Raw genomic sequence first — 24489 nt, forward strand, 5'->3', positions numbered from 1 at the left:
ATATGGGAACAATGGAAACACGGTTAGACTCACGAATAGGAACATGTTTTAAAAACATGAAAGATGAATTAAAGAAAGAAATTAGAGAAGAAGTACAACCGATTTTGAATTCTCACAATAATAGATTAATTTCAATAGAAATCAGACAAAAGGAACAGGACAGAGAACAGGAAGAAAGAAATCGCGTGATAGTACAAAAATTTTCAGAGTTAAATTTACAACGTGCACACGATAAGGAAGAAATATTTGAAAGAATCGAGGAATCTGTACCAAATGAAAGCATAAATAACCTAACACAATAATGTGAATATTTAACTACTAAATGTGTCAATACTGAAACCCGAGTTGCGACACTTACGAAAGACGTAAATAAACAGAAAGAACAAATAGGTAACTTATCGGAAAGAGTTGAGGAGATTTCAGATAAATTGACAAATCTTAGATTAATGGGGGACAGAGATTCAGATGATGCAGCTCCATTGCCATTTGTAGAAACCGAAGAGTACCAGAACATAAATAAACATGTTGAAAATCAGGGAAAATTTAATGAACGCGTTAAAAGGGAATTTGAGGCATTACGAAAGCAAGTCAAAGTGAAGGTGGAATAGTAGGAAAAGACAGCAGAAGAAATTTAGAATCACATATAGCAGAGGGCTTTGAAGAAAATAATTTATTTCATTTACGAGATGCAACAAGAGAGTGCCAGGCGGGCGAACTTGACAATAATCGACATTGGGACTGGGACAGGCGCGGAACGTCTTTGTCGCCACGATACGTAAACTTTGACTATAAACACTTCTTAACTGTTCGAAAATTTAAGATCTTTCGCAATTCTAAGAATGACATACATCCATGTTCATGGTTAGACCAATGTATGTACGCACTTCCACCAAATTGTCCACTAAGTCACAAACTGGAATTTATGTGTGGATATTTATGAAACGAACCGGCGACGCGCATGCGCGCACTTATTAGAGATTGTAATAATTTAACTGATTTTTACCATGCATTTCTATCGGCATATTGGTCCGAAAACAAGCAAGACCGGATCAAACTTAGTTATTATGCAGCGTAATTTTAAACTGTCTGAGTTCCGCGCGCCAGCAGAATACTTTGAAGACATGATTCGAAAGAATCAGTTCATTTCCAACCCTTATAGCCCGACTGAATTAATTCGCATGTGTTTAACTAAGCTGTCAAAATCGATAAGACAAATTGCTTTAGCCGGAAGATGTAAAGACGACATTGAGACTTTTAAGACTTGCTACAAGAACTTTAGTATGACAACGATGACGGGACTTATTGTAATTTTTTCAGTAACAGTAATTACAATAGATTTTCAGATAAAAGTGATAGTGATCGGAACGGACGTTATAGCAGTAATTTTGAAAATCACAGACGAAGCAGATAGGACAATATATACCAGGCTTATGACAATAGCAGGCGGTCTAACAGAAATTACACAGGCAATTATAATAACGGAAATTCCTACCGGAATGATCAATCATAAGGAAACAGTAATCGGTATCATCAAGACAGAAATTATTCATACAATAATACAAATTCTTACTACAGAAATAACCAGGGTAGTAGATATAACAATAATTTCAGAAGTGACAGTCGAAATTACACAAGCAGCAGTCATGCAGATAGACAGAAAAATAGAAATTTTAATAACAGACACAACCAAGAATTTACGTCTAATAGACAGGAGGGAACTAATTGCCATCCTCCACGTAACAGAAATTCAGAGAGACAAGTGCAAATCGTAGAAATTGATCGGCGAAATGACGGGAATAATCAAAGACGTGACGCGAACAATCGACAATGACTTGTAGCTTCGGCTTCTGGCAGCAATATAGACGGTTCAGAAAGTAATGACACTAAGACTTTACACTACGTACGCCTGGAAGACATGAGAGACATTTTGCTACGCGAAAAGGAAAATAATGTAGACGCACTTTTACATCCTGTTATTGAGGTATGTGTGGATAAGAATAAGTTCACTGCAGTTTTAGATTCTGGGAGCCCTTTGAATGTTATTAGTGAATCAGTTTTTCGTATATGTGTAGGAACTATTGCTTGTCCTGTGTTACCTGTTTCTAAAACTACAATTCGAGGAGCTATTTCTGGAAGAAGTGTGGAAGTCAAACAACAGACCATCTTAAATTTCATTTGTGAAGGATATGAATTTTCTGCTAATTTTATTTTTATTCCATTACTCAGTATATAAATTATATTAGGTAGGGAGTTTCTTAACACACATAAGGCAATTTTAAACTTTAAAGAAGGAGGTGTGAATTTGACTGTTGCCGGAATGCCGAAATGTTTAAAAATTTTCGAGTGTTTAACGAAATATGAATCAGACGCAAAATGTTTAAGGTTTCTTACTTCTGATGTTTTCTCTGAGCATTATGACGACAATGTGTTCATTCATGACAACGACAATAGATACAGAGACGCGATGGATGATATAATAAATAGCGAAGAATTAATTAATGAAGCTGAAGTGCCAGATGACGTTGCAAGAGAAGAACTGCACCAAATTTTGACGTCACATGCTACAGTATTTAGTCATCACACAGGAACTATACAAGGCGTTCAATATTTATTTAAAGTAAAAGAACACACACCATTTCGAGGAAAAACGTACGCTATTCCTTTGGCTTATAGAGACAAGCTTAAGAGTGAACTTCAATACATGTTAGATCAAGGCATTATTGAGCCAGCAGTCAATCCTTATACCAGCCCATTACACGTCGTTCTTAAAAAGGATGGGTCAATTCGTTTGGTTCTGAATTTCAGACAGATAAATAATATCATCATTCCTGAAACTGACAGTCCACAAAATTTAGATGAACTTCAACATTTCCATGAAATTAAAGTTTTTTCCACGATAGATATGCTCGGAAGTTTTTGGCAAATAGAACGTCACCATGATTGTAGAAAATACACTGCCTTTTTACCCTTGGTAACTGTTACCAATTTCGGAAATCACTGTTTGCACTTACTGTATCTTCAGCAGCATTCATTCGTAGTTTAAACGAAATTTTACCTGTTTATCTTTGTGACAATATTACTTCATATGTTGACGATATTCTTATTGCTAAACGTTCTTGGAGTAGAACAACAAAATGTTGGGTTCATTATTACGTATTTTTGCAAGAGTTGGCGTTACAGTGAACTTGGAAAAATCTAAATTTGGTCGTTCTCAGGTGAAATTTCTTGGTCATATTATTTCTGCAGAAGGTATTCTTCCTTATCCAGAGAAACTAGACGCTATTCCTAATTATGCTGTTCCTACTACAAAACGTGATGTTCGTAGCTTCCTTGGTGTCTGTAATTTTCTTAGACGCTTTGTTAGATTGGACGATTTGGCCACACATCGTTTATGTGAACTATCTGGAAAGAATTCTAATTGGTGTTGTGATAAGGAAGCTCAATCAGAATTTGAACAACTTCGTGATGCTTTAGTTGCTGCTCCACTTCTTTCACATCCGGATTTTTCTAAAGATTTTTGTTTGGCGACGGACTCATCGTACAAAGGCCTAGGTGCACACTTATTTTAAGAGATAGAAGAAAACGGCGTTGTAGTACAGAAAACTATTGCATTTGGAAGTCGTGTTCTCGCTAAATCAGAAAAGAATTATTCGATTACGGAACTTGAAGCCTTGGCTGTTGTTTGGGCTTTCACAAAATTTGGCATCTTTTTGTATGGCAGACATACTAAGGTTTACACTGATCATCGAGCTCTGGAATTTCTTATGTCAACAAAATTAACTCATGGAAGATTGTCACGATGGGCGCTGTATCTACAGGAATTTGACTTTAGTATTGTTTATACAGGGTTCTTCAAATATTATTGCTGAAGCTTTATCACGTGCACCTATGGGTTTGAAACCAAGTGCTGAGGAGGACTGCAAAGAAAACAATTATTGTTTGATGTATATTCAAGTTGTTGCGTTTGAAAATTTTATTTCGACTTCGCTCCAGGACATCGCTAAGGAGCAAAACAAGGATCCAATCTGGAAGGACATTAAGGAGAAGTGGAGGAGAAATGAAAGCGTAGCGATTAGACAGTATTATTTAGTTCGCAATGATATTCTTTTTAAACGAAAATCGGTCGACAACTCTGTTTGGTTTAGTTTGCATTCCTGGTGAGTGGGTTAATAAATTGATTTGGTATACACATTTCAGTTATGCACACTTTGGTCCCAGAAAATGCTTTCATAAATTACGAGAAAATTGCTACATCAGTAATATGGAAAAACGAATTCGATCTGTTCTTGCCAAATGAAAATTATGTCAAAAGGCTAAGCCGCCAACTATTTCTCACAGAGCACCGTTGTTTCCTATCATTCCAGCGAAATTAAAGGACATGGCTGCAGTCGATTTGTTCGGTCCAGTGGTTCGTTCTACTAATGGGTTTGGGTACATTTTGGTAGCAGTGGAATTGACATCAAAATATGTGTGTTTTACACCTTTACGCAAAGCAACAGCTCGTTCAGTCTCTAATGCTTTCATCAAACATTTTTTTAAAGAAGTGGGTCATGTTGATAAGGTTAATTAAAGGACATGGCTGCAGTCGATTTGTTCTGTCCAGTAGTAATTCTACTAATGGTTTTGAGTACATTTTGGTCGCACTGGAATTGACATCAAAATATGTGTGTTTTACACCTTTACGCAAAGCAACAGCTCGTTCAGTATCTAATGCTTTCATCAAACATTTTCGTAAAGAAGTGGGACATGTTGATAAGGTTATATCAGATAGTGGATCACAGTTTCGCTCCAAAATTTGACATCGTACTCTACGGCGTCGTATGATTAAACCAATTTTCATTTCACTTTTTCACCCTCAATCTAACACTTCAGGGAGATGGATGAAGGAAATCAATAAATTGTATCGACTTTATTGTCATCAGAATCGCAGAACGTGGGATCAGTATCTTCATATTTTTCAAAACATTCTGAATGAACTCCCTAATGATTCAACTTCTTTAGAGCCTATATTGATATTAAAAAATAAAGCACCGACAAATTGCATTTCTGAAATCGTTCCTTTTCCGCCTGCACGGAAACTGCGGCATTCTGAAGTTGTCAATCTGGCTCTACAAAATATTGCATCTGCGGCTGCTAGAAGAGGGAAATCAGCTAAACGTCCTGGTCGTTTAAAAACCTTGTCAGTTGGTCAGAAGGTGTTAATTAAGTCTCATCGTTTGTCTCACAAAGGAAAAGGCTTGTGTCGCAAATTTTTTCTGCTTTATAACGGTCTATAGAGAATTCGCAAAATTATTCATGATAACACTGTTGAAGGACAAACTCGGCGCTCTAGAAAAATCACGGCGCTCTAAGGGAATACATCATATATCGAACGTTAAAAATTTTGTGGAATGACATACTTTTGAGAAACTAACAGTTATACGTAAACACACGGCGAGTACAAGGATACCACGCTGTGTTCCGGCGGCGCCACATACTCAAAGCAACAGTCAAGTCTGTGCGCCGCACAAGGCAGTCGTTGACCGCAAACAATTACTTCCTACGTCACGCGTACCTACAGCGGATGGAGCGCTGAGTGTGAATGCACTGACAGCCGTAAACAAATACACAGTCTAATTTCTCCGAATAAATTCAGTATTAAGCTATAGTGACTTGATGAATTATGTTATTAACGTTCAGTATTTTTTAGGATACGGTTGTATAAAATATTTAAGAACTTCAGGTATATTCTGCGTGTGTCCGACGTTAAGAGGACTTGCTATCGAGAAAATTTTAGGAAGAACGTAATTTCGAAGAAGAAAGTAATAAACTAAAAAGGTAACTGTTAATTGAGTTTATTTTTCATGTAACATATTTCCACTTAGGTAAGTACTTTAGACGTAATTTGCTACTTGCTATTGCGTGATTTATACTTTGTGTTTACTGATTTTGACAATGACTGATTAATGAACAGGGTTGTTACTTATGTCGCCCTAACCGCCGTCTGCTTCACGTCTGCTGTGCAGCGAGCTACCTTAATTTAAGTATTATCTGTATTTTTCTTACTGTCACTTCTTCTTCTGTGTGTTTTTGCTTTTAGGAAGCCTTATTAGTCGAATGCTATTAAGTGTTCCATAGGTTTCGTGTTTGTTTTGAATACAGTCAGAGAGTCCCTTTAGTCAGCCATAGTGCCAGAAGTGTCTGTGTCGCCCTAACCGCCGTCTGCTTCACGTCTGCTGTGCAGCGAGCTACCTTAAATTAAGTATTAACTGTATTATTCTTACTTGTCACTTCTTCTTCTGCGTGTTTTTGCTTTTAGGAAGCTTTAATAGTCGAGTGCTATTAAGTGTTCCATAGATCTCGTGTTTGTTTAGAATACAGTCAGAGAGTCCCTTTAGTCAGCCATAGTGCTAGTAGTGCTAGTGTTTGTTTTGAATACAGTCCAGAGACAGGTAGTGCTATTTTCCTTGTTTTCTACAAGAAGTGGTTAGCAATCACAGTTTAGTCAATAATCAACCGCCTTTAGTGAATTAGCAGTCTATTTAAAAGTTTATTAACACTCTATAGTAAACTGATTTCTTAGGATGGATAGGATGTGTGGCTGCTGTGTACGGACGCAGGAGGAGCTGGCCAGTCTTCGCGAACAGCTGAGCGTGTTGATGGCCGCGGTCAGCCGTCTTCAGGCTGCTGCCTCGGAGTGTAGCGGCAGTGGGGAGTCTGGTGCGTCGCAAGGTACACCCCAGGTGTTACATGCTTCACCCACTGTCCCTGCTGTCGAGACATCTTCGCGGGTACCGGGCGCGGTTGGGCCACCCTCTCCCCAAGGGGAGTGGCGGGTTCAGCGGCGTTCGCGGCGCACGAGGCGGAGGGTCAATGTGGAGGCTGGCCGTGTGGCATCGCCCGCTCTGCCTGTGAGTGGACATGTGGCTGCTCCTTCAGCAAAGTCCGAGCAGACAAATGGGGGGAGGGTTTATTAGTTATTGGGAGCTCCAACGTTAGGCGGGTGATGGAGCCCCTTAGGGAAATAGCGGAAAGGTCGGGGAAGAAGGCCAGTGTTCGCTCTGTCTGCTTGCCGGGGGGTCTCATCCGAGATGTGGAGGAGGCCCTACCGGCGGCGATAGAGAGCACTGGGTGCACCCGACTGCAAATTGTTGCTCATGTCGGCACCAATGACTACTGCCGTCTGGGTTCAGAGGTCATCCTCAGTTCGTACAGGCGGTTGGCGGAGTTGGTGAAGGCGGAAAGCCTCGCTCGCGGGGTGGAATCAGAGCTAACCATTTGTAGTATCGTTCCCAGAACCGATCGCGGTCCTCTGGTTTGGAGCCGAGTGGAAGGCTTAAACCAGAGGCTCAGACGATTCTTCGGAGAGCTGGGGTGCAAATTTCTCGACTTCCGCTATCGGGTGGAGAAATGTAGGGTCGCCCTGAATAGGTCATGCGTGCACTACACGCCGGAAGCGGCTACGAGGGTAGCGGAGTACGTGTGGAGTGCACATGGGGTTTTTTTACGTTAGAGAATTCCCTCCCTAGGCCCGACAAGACGCCTCCTGAGACGCGGCAAGGCTGAAGTAGGCAAAATGCAACAAGGAATAACAATATTAATGTGCTTATAGTAAACTGCAGGAGCGTCTATAGAAAGGTCCCAGAACTGCTCTCATTAATAAACGGTCACAACGCCCATATACTACTAGGAACAGAAAGTTGGCTGAAACCAGACGTAAACAGTAATGAAATCCTAAACTCGGATTGGAATGTATACCGCAGAGATAGGCTGGACAGTGAAGGGGGAGGCGTGTTTATAGCGATAAGAAGTGCAATAGTATCGAAGGAAATTGACGGAGATTCGAATTGTGAAATGATTTGGGTGAAGGTCACGGTTAAAGAAGGCTCAGACATGGTAATTGGATGTCTCTATAGGCCCCCGGGCTCAGCAGCTGTTGTGGCTCAGCAGCTGAAGAATAATTTGGAAAATATTTCGAGTATATTTCCCCACCATGTTATAGTTCTGGGTGGAGATTTTAATTTGCCGGATATAGACTGGGAGACTCAAACGTTCATAACGGGTGGCAGGGACATAGAATCAAGTGAAATATTTTTAAGTGCTTTATCTGAAAACTACCTTGAGCAGTTAAACAGAAAACCGACTCGTGGCGATAACATATTAGACCTTCTGGTGACAAACAGACCCGAACTATTTGAATCAGTTAATGCAGAACAGGGAATCAGCGATCATAAAGCGGTTACTACATCGATGATTTCAGCCGTAAATAGAAATATTAAAAAAGGTAGGAACATTTTTCTGTTTAGCAAAAGTGACAAAAAGCAGATTTCAGAGTACTTGGTGGCTCAACACAAAAGTTTTGTCTCAAGTACAGACAGTGTTGAGGATCAGTGGACCAAGTTCAAAACCATGGTACAATATGCGTTAGATGAGTATGTGCCAAGCAAGATCGTAAGAGATGGGAAAGAGCCACCGTGGTACAACAACCGAGTTAGAAAACTGCTGCGGAAGCAAAGGGAACTTCACAGCAAACATAAACATAGCCAAAGCCTTGCAGACAAACAAAAATTACACGAAGCGAAATGCAGTGTGAGGAGGGCATTGCAGAGGCTTCCAATGAATTCGAGAGTAAAGTTCTATGTACTGACTTGGCAGAAAATCCTAAGAAATTTTCGTCCTAAGTCAAAGCGGTAGGTGGATCAAAACAAAATGTCCAGACACTCTGTGACCAAAATGGTACTGAAACAGAGGATGACAGACTAAAGGCCGAATTACTAAATGTCTTCTTCCAAAGCAGTTTCACAGAGGAAGACTGCACTGTGCTTCCTTCTCTAGATTGTCGCACAGTTGACAAAATGGTAGATATCGAAGTAGACGACAGAGGGATAGAGAAACAATTAAAATCGCTCAAAAGAGGAAAGGCCGCTGGTCCTGATGGAATACCAGTTCGATTTTACACAGAGTACGCGAAGGAACCTGCCCCCCTTCTTGCAGCGGTGTACCGTAGGTCTCTAGAAGAGCGAAGCGTTCCAAAGGATTGGAAAAGGGCACAGGTCATCCCCGTTTTCAAGAAGGGACGTCGAACAGATGTGCAGAACTATAGACCTATATCTCTAACGTCGATCAGTTGTAGAATTTTGGAACACGTATTATGTTCGAGTATAATGTCTTTTCTGGAGACTAGAAATCTACTCTGTAGGAATCAGCATGAGTTTCGGAAAAGACGGTCGTGTGAAACCCAGCTCGCGCTATTCGTCCACGAGACTCAGAGGGCCTTAGACACGGGTTCACAGGTAGATGCCGTGTTTCTTGACTTCCGCAAGGCGTTTGACACAGTTCCCCACAGTCGTTTAATGAACAAAGTAAGAGCATACGGACTATCAGATCAATTGTGTGATTGGATTGAGGAGTTCCTAGATAACAGAATGCAGCATGTCATTCTCAATGGAGATAAGTCTTCCGAAGTAAGAGTGATTTCAGGTGTGCCGCAGGGGAGTGTCATAGGACCGTTGCTATTCACAATATACATAAATGACCTGGTGGATGACATGGAAGTTCACTGAGGCTTTTTGCAGATGATGCTGTGGTGTATCGAGAGGTTGCAACAATGGAAAATTGTACGGAAATGCAGGAGGATCTGCAGCGAATTGACGCGTGATGCACGGAATGGCAATTGAATCTTAATGTAGACAAGTGTAATGTGATGCGAATACATAGAAAAATAGGTCCCTTATCATTTAGCTACAAAATAGCAGGTCAGCAACTGGAAGCAGTTAATTCCATAAATTATCTGGGAGTACTCATTAAGAGTGATTTAAAATGGAATGATCATATTAAGTTGATCGTCGGTAAAGCAGATGCCAGACTGAGAGTCATTGGAAGAATCCTAAGGAAATGCAATCCGACAACAAAGGAAGTAGGTTACAGTACGCTTGCTCGCCCAATGCTTGAATACTGCTCAGCAGTGTGGGATCCGCACCAGGTAGGGTTGATAGAAGAGATAGAGAAGATCCAACAGAGAGCAGCGCGCTTCGTTACAGGATCATTTAGTAATTGCGAAAGCGTTACGGAGATGATAGATAAACTCCAGTGGAAGACTCTGCAGGAGAGACGCTCAGTAGCTCGGTACGGGCTTTTGTTAAAGTTTCGAGAACATACCTTCACCGAAGAGTCACGCAGTATATTGCTCCCTCCTACGTATATCTCGCGAAGAGACCATGAGGATAAAATCAGAGAGATTAGAGCCCACACAGAAGCATACCAACAATCCTTCTTTCCACGTACAATACGAGACTGGAATAGAAGGGAGAAACGATAGAGGTACTCAGGGTACCCTCCGCCACACACCGTCAGGTGGCCTGCGGAGTATGGATGTAGATGTAGATGTAGATGTAGATGTATATTATGCATCGTTTGGCTGCACTGCTTTTTCACTGATTTCACATTTTTTTATTATATGCCTGCTGTGCTTATAGATTAAAATTATAATTGTCACCTGATTAATTGTGTTGATATGGTTATGTATGTAAGTTATACTTTGTGATTTATCTGCTTGCGCCTTCAGGTTTATTTATTAAGATTACATATGAACATTTATTTCCTTATGCTGATATGAAGCTAATGACCTGCTTATTATGTGAGATATATATTTGCTGCTTTGCGTATGGATTGCATATTTACTCATTTCTGTTTTGTTATCATAACTACTTTTTAATTTGGTATATAGAAATGCTGATATACTGTGTACGAACATGGAGTTTAGGTCACACTGTGGTATTAATTACAGATTGTTCGCTTGGCAGAGCCTCGTTGTAGGGATTGTGCTACATCCATTTGTGGACATTCTGCTCCCTACTGGTATATTTACTCGCTATTACATGTTTTGCTTACGCTCAGTGCTTTATATTTTAAGATAATAAAATGAACTGCTTTAATTCTACGAACGACATTGGTACAAGAAACTTCATTGAAGTCACATGAGCTGGAAGTTTTATGGAAGCTGTATAAATTTAAGCTAATAGGAAGGAAGCTAACGACATGGCATACCAACACTAGGTTTGGGCCATTGACAGCTATTACACTGCATTCTTCGTGAGCAATTGAAATAGCAAGTGACACTTAACACAAGAAATACTCCACATGTTTGCTTCTGTTTTGCCATGATTCTTGAAGTGGTGTATACACTGTGAAATATTCACACTGCGTACTCGTACTTCCTTACTGAAAGTTATTCAAACTAAAGGCTGTTGGAGGTCATGTATGCATTTCTTTAGTTTAACAATGGACAACATGATAGGTGCCACTTGGAAATGTTTAATTACTGCTGATGAACTCTGATGAACTGTTTGATTAGTGATAGTAAATATTATGGACTGTTACCTGGACTTGTTCACCATTGGTGGGCGCCATTTGAAAATGTTTGATTTCTGCTGATGAACTCTGATGAATTGTTTAATTAGTGATAGTGAATATTATGGACTGTTACCGGCACCTGTCAACATTACTGGGTGCCACTGATGGAAATGCTTCTACTGAAATGATGTCACTTGTTGGTGTCTGCAATTGTCAACATTGCTGGGTGCCACTAATGGAACTGCTTCTACTGAGATAATGTTAATTGTTGCTGTGTGTACCTGCTCAACGTTACTGGGTACCACTGATGGAACTGCTTCTACTGAGATGACGTCACTTGTTGCTTTCTGCACCTGCTCAACATTGCCAGGTGCCGCAGATGGAACTGCTCTACTGAAATAATGTTACTTGTTGTTGTCTGCACCTGCTCAACATTGCTTGGTGCCACTGATGGAACTGCTTCTACTGAGATATCACTTGTTGCTTTCTGCACCTGCTCAACATTACTGGGTACCACTGATGGAACTGCTTCTACTGAGATGATGTCACTTGTTGCTTTCTGCACCTGCTCAACATTGCCGGGTGCCACTGATGGAACTGCTCTACTGAAATAATGTTACTTGTTGTTGTCTGCACCTGCTCAACATTGCTCGGTGTCACAGATGGACTGCTTCTACTGAGATGATGTCACTTGTTGCTGTCTGCACCTGCTCAACATTGCTTGGTGCCACTGATGGAACTGCTTCTACTGAGATATCACTTGTTGCTTTCTGCACCTGCTCAACATTGCTGGGTGCCACTGATGGAACTGCTCTACTGAAATAATGTTACTTGTTGTTTGCACCTGCTCAACATTGCTTTGTGCCAGTGATGGAACTGCTGTTACTGACATAATGTCACTTGATGTAGTCTGCGCCTGCTCGCCATTTCTGGGTGCCACTGTTGAAGTTGTTCAAATGCCGTTGATGGAAAGTTATGAGACAGCTATTTGCACCTGTTGACCATTGCTGGGTGATACTGTTGGAACTGTCAACTGCTCTGAGGAGTGCTAGTTGTTTATTGAACTATTGAAAGGATTTTGTGTGAATATTTGTATAAACTGATTTTTTGTGTGTTTACTGTTTATAAAATGTTATGAGACTCTTATCTGCACCTATTCGTTACTGCTGACTCTATTGATTGAATTGTTTAACTACATGATACTCGTGTAAACTATTATGTAAAATCACATGTATGCAAGCATTTGTATTCCTTACTGTATTTTATATATTAGGTTATTTAAGGGTCAGTGCAAAATTTATTTAGTTATGTGGTATTTACCTATTTAATATTATCTTGTATTTTTGTCTGTATTTTGTTGGACGAATTTCGTGGTATTTTCACCACCAATGATGGCAATAATTCCATCAAATTCTAGCCCGTGGAGGAGGGGCATATGAAAGGTGGCTACACTGAGCCACAGCGCCAGAGATTGCGCCAAAGAGTATTATTCAGCCGCCTCTACTAGCACTTGCAGCTGAGAAGTTGCTGAGGGCTGTAGTAGTTCTGAGGTAGCCGTAGTTAGAGTACTAAAGCTGTAGTTAGAGTACTAATTGTGACCATGTCGTGGGCAGTTGTTCTGTTGGGCAAGACGCCAGATGATGTTGGATTGGGGATGTTGTAATGATCAGAGTGTATTTTTCGTCAATATATATGAAGGTAAAGAAATTTTTTTATTTCAAATGTCTTATGCCTCTTGGTCACAGGTTCAGTCAACAAAGCATCTGGCTCGTGTTCTTGTGTTAGACTGTAATTCTGGTTTCTATACGCAGTTATAGTATTTCTAGTTTTTTTTAATTACTTCAGTGTAAATCGTGTTTAAAATATCTTGTTTTACTGAGGAAGAACCGTGCCAGATCTGTACGTACGTTGAATCACACTTCCACAGATAGAACAGTTACACTTGTACTTTGTTGTTTCGTAGCTTTTATAGTTGCTGGGGACCTAATTAAGTAATTGTGTTAACGGAAATTTCCTTTCATTCCTTGTTGTTATTCTGTGCAGTCAGATTGCGGAGTAATACTAGTTAGGGCTAACCGGTTACGAGACTGCGTAATCGGACAAACAGCGACTAAAATTAAAATTATTTGCATTATATTTAATTAAGCCCCCATGCAACATTTCCTGTGGTTCGGGCACCAGTCACAGGGAACGTATATCGAAATTAGAAAATAGCGCATTGCAAAATAAAACTTACAAAAAAAAAAGAAAGACGACTGATTCCTGCGCTCTATAATTTATTAATACTAAAGTATTATTAAAGTCGTGCCTCACGAATATTGTTATGTGACTAGTTGTTTTAAAAAAAGTACGTTTCAGTGCCCTTGGAAATTCAACCCTTAAGGGGGTGGAATAGGGAATGAAAGAAGTTTTAGAGATATGTCGCTATAAAGGAATTTTGAAACGAGAACCACTAAAATTGTTATTCGGTTGCAGCATTTTGGCAGTTCAAGCATTAAGGGGGTAAAATAGGAAAAGTTTTTAAGGAAACATTTCTTTACATTAAAAATATTTAAAATAACTTGTAAGTAGGCTGTTTAGGTTTTTTATTGGTAACGCCGCCGCCATGTAGCGCTCTGTATGAAAATCACTGGCTGTGCCGTGTGCAGTCTGTGGCTGGTTTGCATTGTTGTCTGCCACTGTAGTGTTGGGCAGCGGCAGCTGGATGCTAACAGCGCGCAGCGTTGCGCAGTTGGAGGTGAGCCGCCAGCAGTGGTGGACGTGGGGAGAGAGATGGCGGAGTTTTGAAATTTGTAAGACTGGATGTCATGAACTGCTATATATATTTTGACTATTAAGGTAAATACATTGTTTGTTCTGTATTAAAATCTTTCATTTGATAACTATGGCTATCAGTAGTTAGTGCCTTCAGTAGTTTGAATCTTTTATTTAGCTGGCAGTAGTGGCGCTCGCTGTATTGCAGTAGCTTGAGTAACGAAGATTTCTGTGAGGTAAGTGATTTGTTTATCGTATAGGTTAATGTTAGTCAGGGCCATTCTTTCGTAGGGATTTTTGGAAGTGAGATTGCGTTGCGCTAAAAATATTGTATGTCATTTTAAACACAGTCTTGTATAATTTTTCTAAGGTGACGTTTCACTGTAATTCAACAAACATGTCACGTCAGTAGCTTTCGGAAACTTGTACTTGACGCCGTAATTAATTTGTTATTCCCGAAGTTTAAAAACCCATACAATTGCTCATTTTGTCAGCTCTTGATGGTCCTAAAAGTAATTACATTATGTTATTGAAATACGCCGTAGTTACTCTATATCACAGCAGATAATAAAGTTTTGCTGGTTAAGTAAATGGCAAATTAGTCTTTGCTCTGCATACTATCGTTTGTCAATAACTCCTTTCGAACTGTTTATGAGATATGAAAGAGGTTACGAATATTTCAATTTCGGACTGTCTTTTGAATTCACAACTGAAAGTCAGTTCACCATATAGAATCCATTTTCTCGAGACTGAAGACAGATCTAAATCTCGCCTAAAATTGAAAGAAAAATTCAGTACATTATATACATTTCTTATGCAGTAATCTATGACCTAAAGTTTACCAAACGCTGTATCATAGCGACACCTGTTCTTCGTTGCAAACAATTAGAATTTCACGCAGTGCCTTACTTAACATAAAAATATATAACAACAGTGATCACTAACGAAGTGACAGATTGTTTATCATGAAAATGGGAAAGGACGGTATGAAACGATACAGAATCTTTTTTTCTGGCCAACAGATTCTTTAAAATCGTTTGAAAATTTTTTAGTGCAGCCAGCGTTTGCACTCCTGTCCTATAGGCGACGCTGCGAGAATGTTTCGTTCACAACAGACAAAGCGGACAGCACAATTGGTGGCGCCAAAGGGAGGTCGCCACCCTAACGGAACAGAGTTCAGCACCCACAGCGAGAGTGAGTTTTGTGCAACGGAATAAGTTACCGTGAACGAATTGTACCTCATTTCACTAACTGTTATTTTTTGCACGTGTTTGCCAGATTTTTTGGTGAAGTTAGCCACGGAAAACAATGCATCCATTTTATTTTCTAGACTGTTTCGTTGCCTGAATTAGGCTTTCTGCATAGTTTACTCATATTTAATTTCTGTTGTTTCTTAATACCACATACGCTTCCTTTATACAATGGAATTCTGTCGAGAATCCAACTTCGTTTAGTAATGAGGCCTCCCGCCACCCTTCACCTCCTCCCCCCCCCCCCCCCCCCCACACACACACACACACATCTAGCCATTCCCACTCCGTAGCCTACTGCTGCATACACATGCCTTATCAAACTTCAAAAGCAACAGTGTAAGGCGACGTAGAAAACACACATATTTATCATATAATCAATACAATCGTGACGTCAGGCCTGACGTATGAACTGACTCAGACATCAAAGAGATGTGAAACACTCTCCACAAACGACATTTATGAAATGTGGAGACGAATTAGAGAACAGCGAAGGAAGCGGAAACAAACAAAAATGGAGGACAGCTGGAAACGTGTCGGCGGAAGGCCTCTCTCTCTCTCTTTGATGTTGTGCCGTATGTTAAGCATTATATCTCATTTTTCATCCTCTCTTGTGCTCTGATTTTTGAGTGAACTCTTTGACGAGTAAATGTAAGCGAGGGCTCCCTTCTGCATCATATTTCGTGCAGTAGTCTCAATTTATTTTGCTTCCTCCCGACCACAACAGCAAATTAGAAAATATTCTGGCATTACGTTCGCTTGTCCAGTAACATCTGGATTGAAATTTGCTTTACCGAATACAGCGCTGCTGTTAATCCAGAGACTACGTAAAGACATAGATAATGAGGCCTGTTTGACACTCTAATGATCATTTCAAAACTTAAGACCCGTTACCATGTCTTTATCATCCCAATGGTTCATACAGCTATGCTGGTCTAGTCATTCTGTATTGAGAGATGTGATTGTACTGTAGTCTTTTTATGGTCATATACCTGAGGGTCGCAACTTTCAGTTCTTAATTCCTCAAACGGCGAATAACACCTTGACATGTTACAGGAACATCATTTTCTATACACTTCTTGATCGCAGTTTTATCTTAGTTCAGGTTCTGCTTGCATGCAAAGGTAACGCTATTGCAATAATTTTAGGTAATTTTACCCAGTAAATCCAATACGTAATTTCTTCCATTTTAGTACTAAAGAAACTGATATAAAAAATCGTTATATGTATTGTATGATGCGCTCTCGAGTAACTTAATTTCCTTGCAGTTGGTTCCTTCAGATTTCTGTATCTGTGGGCTACCATGTCGTGTTTTTGGTCGTATATCTCTCTCTTATCCCAAAGGTATCTCTGTCTGAGACATATCCCAGTAGTTCCTGCTATGATTAAGAAGTTGCTTTTGTCTGTCCAGTTCATGCATAAAGGAGGAAGATTTGCAACCAGAGGAGCTGTAAAAAAAGGAGTAAAAAATTATTTTGAACCAACCATCAGGAATAATTGTTGTATAAGCGTCCTAAACAGGGCCACACTGAACAAGCATGATGGTAAAACTTTTCAGGAAGTTTGGTTTTAATCGAAAGTAACATTATTAGCAAAGAACTTTTCAGAAATAAAAATAATATACTCAGAATCACATTATTTACAGAAGGCGGGGAAATTTAGCAAAGTTTTATTCCTTAGTTATGAATCACTGATACAGAAAAGGACAAAAAGCAGTAAAGATATTGATATGCAAACGAGTTAAAAGTACACACGTAACAAAAACAAGTATGAAAATCCTGAAGGAAATAAAATTGTATTTATTAGTAAGATAGGTAAAATAAAAATTTTGATTAACTGGTTACCTAATTCAGTGCAACTACCTCCAAAAGAACATCTTTGATAGACTAGTCTTGAGAAGCCAATTCAGCATAATACATGGAATATAACATACTGTAAACTGTAATCGGCCGAATTAATTACAGCAGCTGCAGCCTTGCTGTACAGACTGCGAAAGTTGACGTTGGTTTTTGCTACAAGCTCACCGTTGGCACACTTGCACTCTGCTGGCACATGACATTTCCCTGCTCACTGGGGAACTTGTTACATTTACGCTGCAGCCTCGCTGCTGGCACTTCACTGGTCACGAATTCATCTCGCTTCTTGCCCTACGGCTTTTCACATCGGTAGTTGGATGGACTACTTGCAGCGTGTGAAGTGGAAAAGATATTCTTCGCATCATCTGACGATAGCAATAGTGATTCGCTCACGCCAAACCTGTTGTTTTTTACTAGAAGAAAGGAGACGATGTGTAGACTTTTTATCAGTTATAACAATACCTATTGGGGGTAAATTTTCAAGCGGCTGCTAATGTCGCAACAAATTGTATACGTTGTTTTAAAAATATTGAACAAGAATAACTAATGATACGAAGATTCGACCCAATATTTACTAACATAATTTCCGTTAAAGGGTGATTCATAGGCCTAACCAGTATGAGATAACATTTCGTTACAGTCCATCCACATCTACTATTAGTTCTACGTCTTCCACTTATAAATTTTTGTCCTGATATTTTAATAAGACCAAGAAAATGGCAATTTTCGTGAAACACAGGACTTCAACAAATTTCCAATAATTAATATATTCATATTATCAATCACGAAGTGGTTGTGATGATGTCTTCGTCTTTAGTCCCTGACAGATGTGCATCCAACGAAGGCTGAAGTAAGTGCTTTTTAAAATCGTTATGTGTGCTTCGCATTCTTGAAATTATCTCTAAAGCTCACAACAAGTATTACACTGGCGGTATATGCCACTTCACTAATAAGGTACTGGGGTAATGCAGTCAGTTAGTAAAAGAAGTTGCTTACGAAACATTGCTGTGACCGACCCCCAATATTGCCCAAGTATCTATACCAAATAGAACCGTCAGCAGGTATTCAACGTATACAAACAAGTGTATCACCAGCGGTCAGATGTACGAGGGTCACTCCAAAAGAAATGCACACTATTTTTTATTTAAATCCATCTTTTACTCTACATGTTTGAAAGTTTTACGGTGTGTAGATACATCCATTAGGAACAATATTGTCATTTCTCCACATAATTTCCGTCCCTCTCAACTGCCTTACGTCATCTTCAAACCAGCGCCTGTATACACGCACGGTAAAATTCTGGCCCAGTCTATTGGAGTCACTGTTTGGCAGCGTGCACAAGGGAGTCATCATCTTCAAACCTTGTTCCACGAAGAGAGTCTTTCAGTTTCCCAAAGAGACGATAGTCACATGGAGCCAGGTCAAAACTGTAAGGAGGGTGTATCAGTGTGGTCCATCTGAAGTTTGTGATCGCTTGCGTGGTTTTTTGACTGACATGTGGCCGTGCATTGTCGTGCAACAGCAAAATATCCTGCTTTTGCCGATGCGGTCGAACACGACTAAGTCGAGCTTGACGTTTCTTCACTGTTGTCACATAAGCATCAGAATTTATGGTGGTTCCACTTGGCATGATGTCCACTAGCAATCGAAAAACACCGTAGCCATAACTTTTCCAGCAGAAGGTGTGGTTTCGAATTTTGTTTCTTGGGTGAATTTGCATGACGCCACTCCACCATTCTCGTACTATTCCTAATGTTCGCCGCATACCGGTTTTCATGTTTCTTTGAGAGCCACTGTCAACATCCTGGGAACTTGCCTGACACAAAAGTTTATTAATGCCAACACTTTCAGTATTCTGCAAACACTACCTTCTTCTATTCCAACGTAGCGTGACAATTCGTTCACTCTGATGCGTCTGTCAGCAGTCACCAATTCGTTAACTCTCTGCACATTGTCAGGAGTGTGTGCAGTACGAGGCCTGCCGTTTCGAGGACAATCGTCAATATTTCCGTGCCCACTTTCATCACGTATACTGCTTGCCTACCGACTAACTGTAATGCGATCGACAGCAGCATCTTCGTACACCTTTCTCAACCTCTTGTGGATGGTTCCCACTGTCTCGTTTTCACAGCACAGGAATTCTATGACAGCACGTTGCTTCTGACGAACGTCGTGTGTAGCACCCACCTTGAAGACATGCTGTGACGGCGCCACTCACGGGAACAGGTTGAACTAAGTTTGAAAACAAGAGAGAAGGATGTATCTACACACTGTGAAACTTTCACACGGGCAGAATAAAAACTGTATTTTTACAAAAATACGGTGCATTCCTTTTGGAGAAACCCTCGCATGTTTGATCTATGACAGAGGATGAGGGAAAGGTTCAAAAATCTGAGCAGACGCTTTAAGATTTTTGCAAAATATCTTGCAAAAAACTGCGTGCGAGTAAGTTTTCAATATCATTACTCCGTAAACTATTGACGCAAGGGAGCATTCCGTGACTTGCAACTATCTTTAAACATTATTTACAATTTTTGCGAGGCTTTTACTGCTGAGGCCCCCCACAAAATGATGAAAGGAAGAATGTTTATTTCTGATTACTTTTTGCTGTTCATGCAGTAAAACTGCTTTGTCGTGCAGAAAATTTTAATTTTTAGTTCTTTACTGCTACCGCTTTTCACAACACATTTTGCAGACATTATCCATACATACCACTGAATGTGCCTGCAAAATATATCATTGTACGACATGTAGCTCAAGAGATACCACGACATGAACATTGAGCTGTGAAACCTAGAGGGCGAAATATACCAGAGGTATAGGTGAAATACATGTGCAAATATGTGTGAAATACATGTGGCATGTGCAGACACAGGTAAGTCAGGGTATACAAAGCTCATCTTAAACTCCTGGATCGGTTTCAACCAAACTTAATTCACATGTTACTTTCTGCCTGTAACGAAATACTGTGGGGTTACAACCACCAACTTCCTTTTGGGGTGAGGATGATGCATAGAGAATGGGGAGGAAGGTATCTGCTGTCAGACAGACGGCGGGGAGGAGATGGATACAGATAGGAGGGAGGAGGAAATAGAGGTGAGGAGGAGCTGGACAGAGAAATGGCAGTGAGAAAATAGGAACAGAGAGGTTGGAGCAGGAGTTAGAGAAGGCGGACAGAGAGAGGGGCAAAGGGAGATGGATAGGGAGTGGAAAGTGGAACAAGTGGGGAGAGGAAGAGGAGATGATGATCAGGGAGGTGGAAGAGAAGATGGGCTACAGACTGAAGGCAGGAGCAGATGGACAATAGAAACTTGAAATAAATACCTAGCCCGTCAACACCGGGTACTCATATTCTGTGACAGTGCATTAGAGGGTGCGAGAGCATTACTTGGCCCGTGATAGGACGAAAGATACCATCAGAAACGATATGGAAGGAGTCAATCTACTAGCGATGTATGCATGACTTCCTTGTGCCATGTCAGCCATTTACTAAAAATTAAATATGATAGTGTCTTAACTTTGATATAGATCATATTTTAGGCATTCTCAAGTAATATTTGAGAAATGTAAGACATCTATCACAAACGAAGTAGATGACTTTTTGTTTTTAATGCTTCTCTTTCCAACTATTTTGCGAAGAAGGCCGGCTTTGGGTGCAACACGAAATATTAGAACTTCTTTTGACTAGGTGTCTGAATTTCGTTATAGGGACTGGAAGTTACGAAATAAGTAAGTCCAGAGATAAAGAGAGCGCATCTAATTGCATGTAAACCTTCAGAGAGGACGGAGGCATAGTTCTTTGAAGCGCATCTGAAAATCAGAATCTCGAAAGATCACTATTAGAATTTTTTTTATTCCTAGTTAGTATGTAAGTTGCCTTCAGTCGCCACCTTTCAAACCACAATTCTAGAACTGGACAAGGAATGAAAACTCCTAAAATTAAGATTATAATATTTGTTCGTAGAGAACTGTGAAACACCGATATCTCAACCATAAAAAGTATATTGCAACATGGGCATTCAACTTTATTTGTAAGTTGTAATATAATCAGTGATTGTTAACTGATCATTATCAAATTACGTCGTTAGGTAAAACACCAGGTATGTGTCTACAGTATGTTTCACCACGAAATACATAGAGATTTTTCGCATTCTATGATCTGTTTAAAATAATGCAAAATTTCATACCATTGTTAGAATGTTGCATGTTATCATTTTGGTATGTTTAACTGTCCGAGAACTTCCGTTTACCGTTTAACGTGCGTAATTGTTGTGCATTCTTGAAGAAGCCGGAGTATCAGTCTTTTGCTTAGAAAAGACGATTAAGTTGTTAATCAATACATCTGATCTTCAGTAATGTATGACTGCGCCATTCGGCCAAGATTCATATAGAAAGTGTGGAAAGGAAGAGGCAATTTAACCAGAGCGGTATTTGAGAACCGTTCCGCTAATTTTAGCTGTCTCTCTCTCTCTCTCTCTCTCTCTCTCTCTTTTTTTTTTTTTTTTTTTTTTTTTTTTTTTTTTACCAGACGTCCTGTTGCTTGTAAAGTTCCTTGCAAAACTTTGTTTCCAGTGTTTTAGCCTGCGATAGCAAAAGGTAAAATTCGTTTGTTGCCCACATTTTGTAACTGGAATTTATGACCACGAGAACAGATCTCGCCAGATGAATAGCCAGTGTGGAAGATTATCTTCTCAGGGAAGGGGTTGAAAAGTCTGCCCTGTCAGCGAACACTAAGTACTTTGCCCATTACCTCCCGCTAGTTTCGACATTCATGCAAACCATCTATGATGGACTTAGGATTTCAAACGAAGGAAATAGTTCTCTCTTTCTCTTTTACTATTTCTCATTCCTTGTTCAGAATTTTTTGGTGTCATACCGAATGCACGCTGCTTGTGAATGACTGATAACTGTTTTCATAATTGACATTCAGTACTAGTTTGTCAGGCACATGCAGTCGTTAGGACAGTATTCGACGACATACTAGGACGCAGTGAGCTGAATGTCGTGGTTGTGGTTATTGACATTTCCATCATCTACAAATAATTTTTATGTTAACTAATAATTGCGTAATGATTCCGACGACAATATTAGTGGCGAGTTCATGAGTACTTTTTTGTTTTCTATTAAGAGGAGATTACGGGTCGTCATAATGTTGTTATTGTATTTATATTTGTGACGTAGATCAAAACGATTGAGTGGAATTCGATATGCACGTCAGATCGTTTTTAGCAATACTGGATGAGTTTATTGTCATGGACAGTCGAAATTAATGTAGACCTCATTGGTTTAATTGTTTTTCCGTTACTGAAGCAGTTACTAGTCTTCATGAACATATTTGGTACACCTTACTTTCTTCTCTTTTAGGAGGAATATTTTAGCTTTCATGTTTCTGTTTTATTTACAAGCTTCTGCGATAATCTCTTTACATGAAAGTAGCAATTACACAGAATCCTTCCGTTACTATTCGTATGTTGTCTTCAGTTACTATTCGTATGTTTTCCGGTTTCTGTCTACACTCTAGAGGCGCACATACGATACTTTTGAAACGTCCCCTTAAAACAATTATACACGATTGTGCTTAAACTGACACACAAAATTTTCTTAGCGCAACGCAATCTGACTTTCACTAATCCCTAGAAGAGAATGGCCCTGACTAACATTAACCTATACGTTTCACAAATCACTTACCTCACAAAAATCTTGGTTACTCGAACTACTGCAATACAGTGAGCGCCACTACTGGCAGCTAAATGAAAGATTCAAACTACGGAAGGCATTAACTACTGATTGGGATAGTTAGCAAATGAAAGATTTTAATAGAGAACAAACAATGTATTTACCTTAATATCATCAAAAGTCATAATATATATAGCAGTTCATGACATCCAGTCTTACAAATTTCAAAACTCCGTCATCTCTCTCCCAACATCCACCAGTGCTGGCGGCTCACCTCCAACTGCGCAACGCTACGCTACGCGCCGCTAACAGCCTACTGCCCAACGCTACAATGGCGAGTATTACAACAATGCCAACCAGCCACTGACTGCACACAGCACAGCCAGTGATTTTTTTATACAGAGCGCTACGTAGCGTTACCCATAAGAATATCTAAACAGCCTACTTACACTATGTATGGTGGGGGTGGATACAATTGGAGGTTTGGAGTATTTTTAAGACTTTGGAGGATGAATGGTGACTTCACGAACCATTAAAATGTTCCAGCTATGACCCTGTTAAGAACCTAGGTAATACCGTCTTTTAAATGAGTTTTTTGAAAGAAAAGCAACTGATCAGGCCACATTTTTTTCTTTTCTCTGATGTAGGGGGGAGCCACGCGTATGGGCGTCCTTGATCCTAAGATTTATTCTTACAAAAAAAGAAAAGCATTTTTTCACTGTCAGCTGTATTTATATAAGATTTATTCTTTACTGATTTCTGTTATTTCAACAACGAACACTGGAATAAAAATTATACATTATACACACAACACACTCGAATAGTTCGTCTGCAACCCGCCTGTGTACTTCACAGTACTATTAAAATAATTGTGGTTATTTTACATACCACACTGTGTCATCGTTACATCTGATATTCTAATGTGTCTTTTTGAGTAACATGCATTTTTGTTCCAACAGAAGCACAATTTTTCTTCCAGTGATGGTTGAAATTACCGGATTCGGCTCAGAAAAAATATGTAGCAGATGAAGAAACAATACTTTTCTTTAAATATATTAGCGCAGTAGCTTGTTATTCTTGTTGTTCGTGTTTTCAAAATAATTCTTAGCACGCCATTTGTGCAGATATGTTCATAATCTCTTAACTTTCCTTACATTTCTCGCGGCCATTTGTAACATCACAGCACGAACACTTGGATTTCTTTCCCCTCTGTTTTTCCCATAGTTGAAGATTCACTCTCATAGAACTCTGTGTTTCAGACGCAAATTCTTAGACATGTCTTTCTGTGAAAAAGTAGAGTGTTTTTTCTGCGCTGCCCTGCGTCTCGTGTCCGCCCTTCATTGTTGACCGCGCTCCGTTTGTCGATCCCAAGGTGGCAAAACACCTTCACATCATGTAATACGAGGGTAATCCCAAGAGTAAGGTCTCCTATTTTTATAAGTACATAGACCTGTTAATTTCTGCAGTGGTATACATCAGTTTACAGATTGAACATGTAGCTATTTTCCGACATAATCACCATTTCTGTCGATGCAGTTTTTGTATGCCCATGCCGTACCAGCTCGCCGCCATGTTGTTCAGAAAGTTTTGAACCTCTTCTTTCACCTCGTCGTCGGAGCTTT

Source organism: Schistocerca gregaria, chromosome 6 (genome assembly GCF_023897955.1).
Source record: "Schistocerca gregaria isolate iqSchGreg1 chromosome 6, iqSchGreg1.2, whole genome shotgun sequence".
In the NCBI taxonomy this organism is placed as follows: domain Eukaryota; kingdom Metazoa; phylum Arthropoda; class Insecta; order Orthoptera; family Acrididae; genus Schistocerca; species Schistocerca gregaria.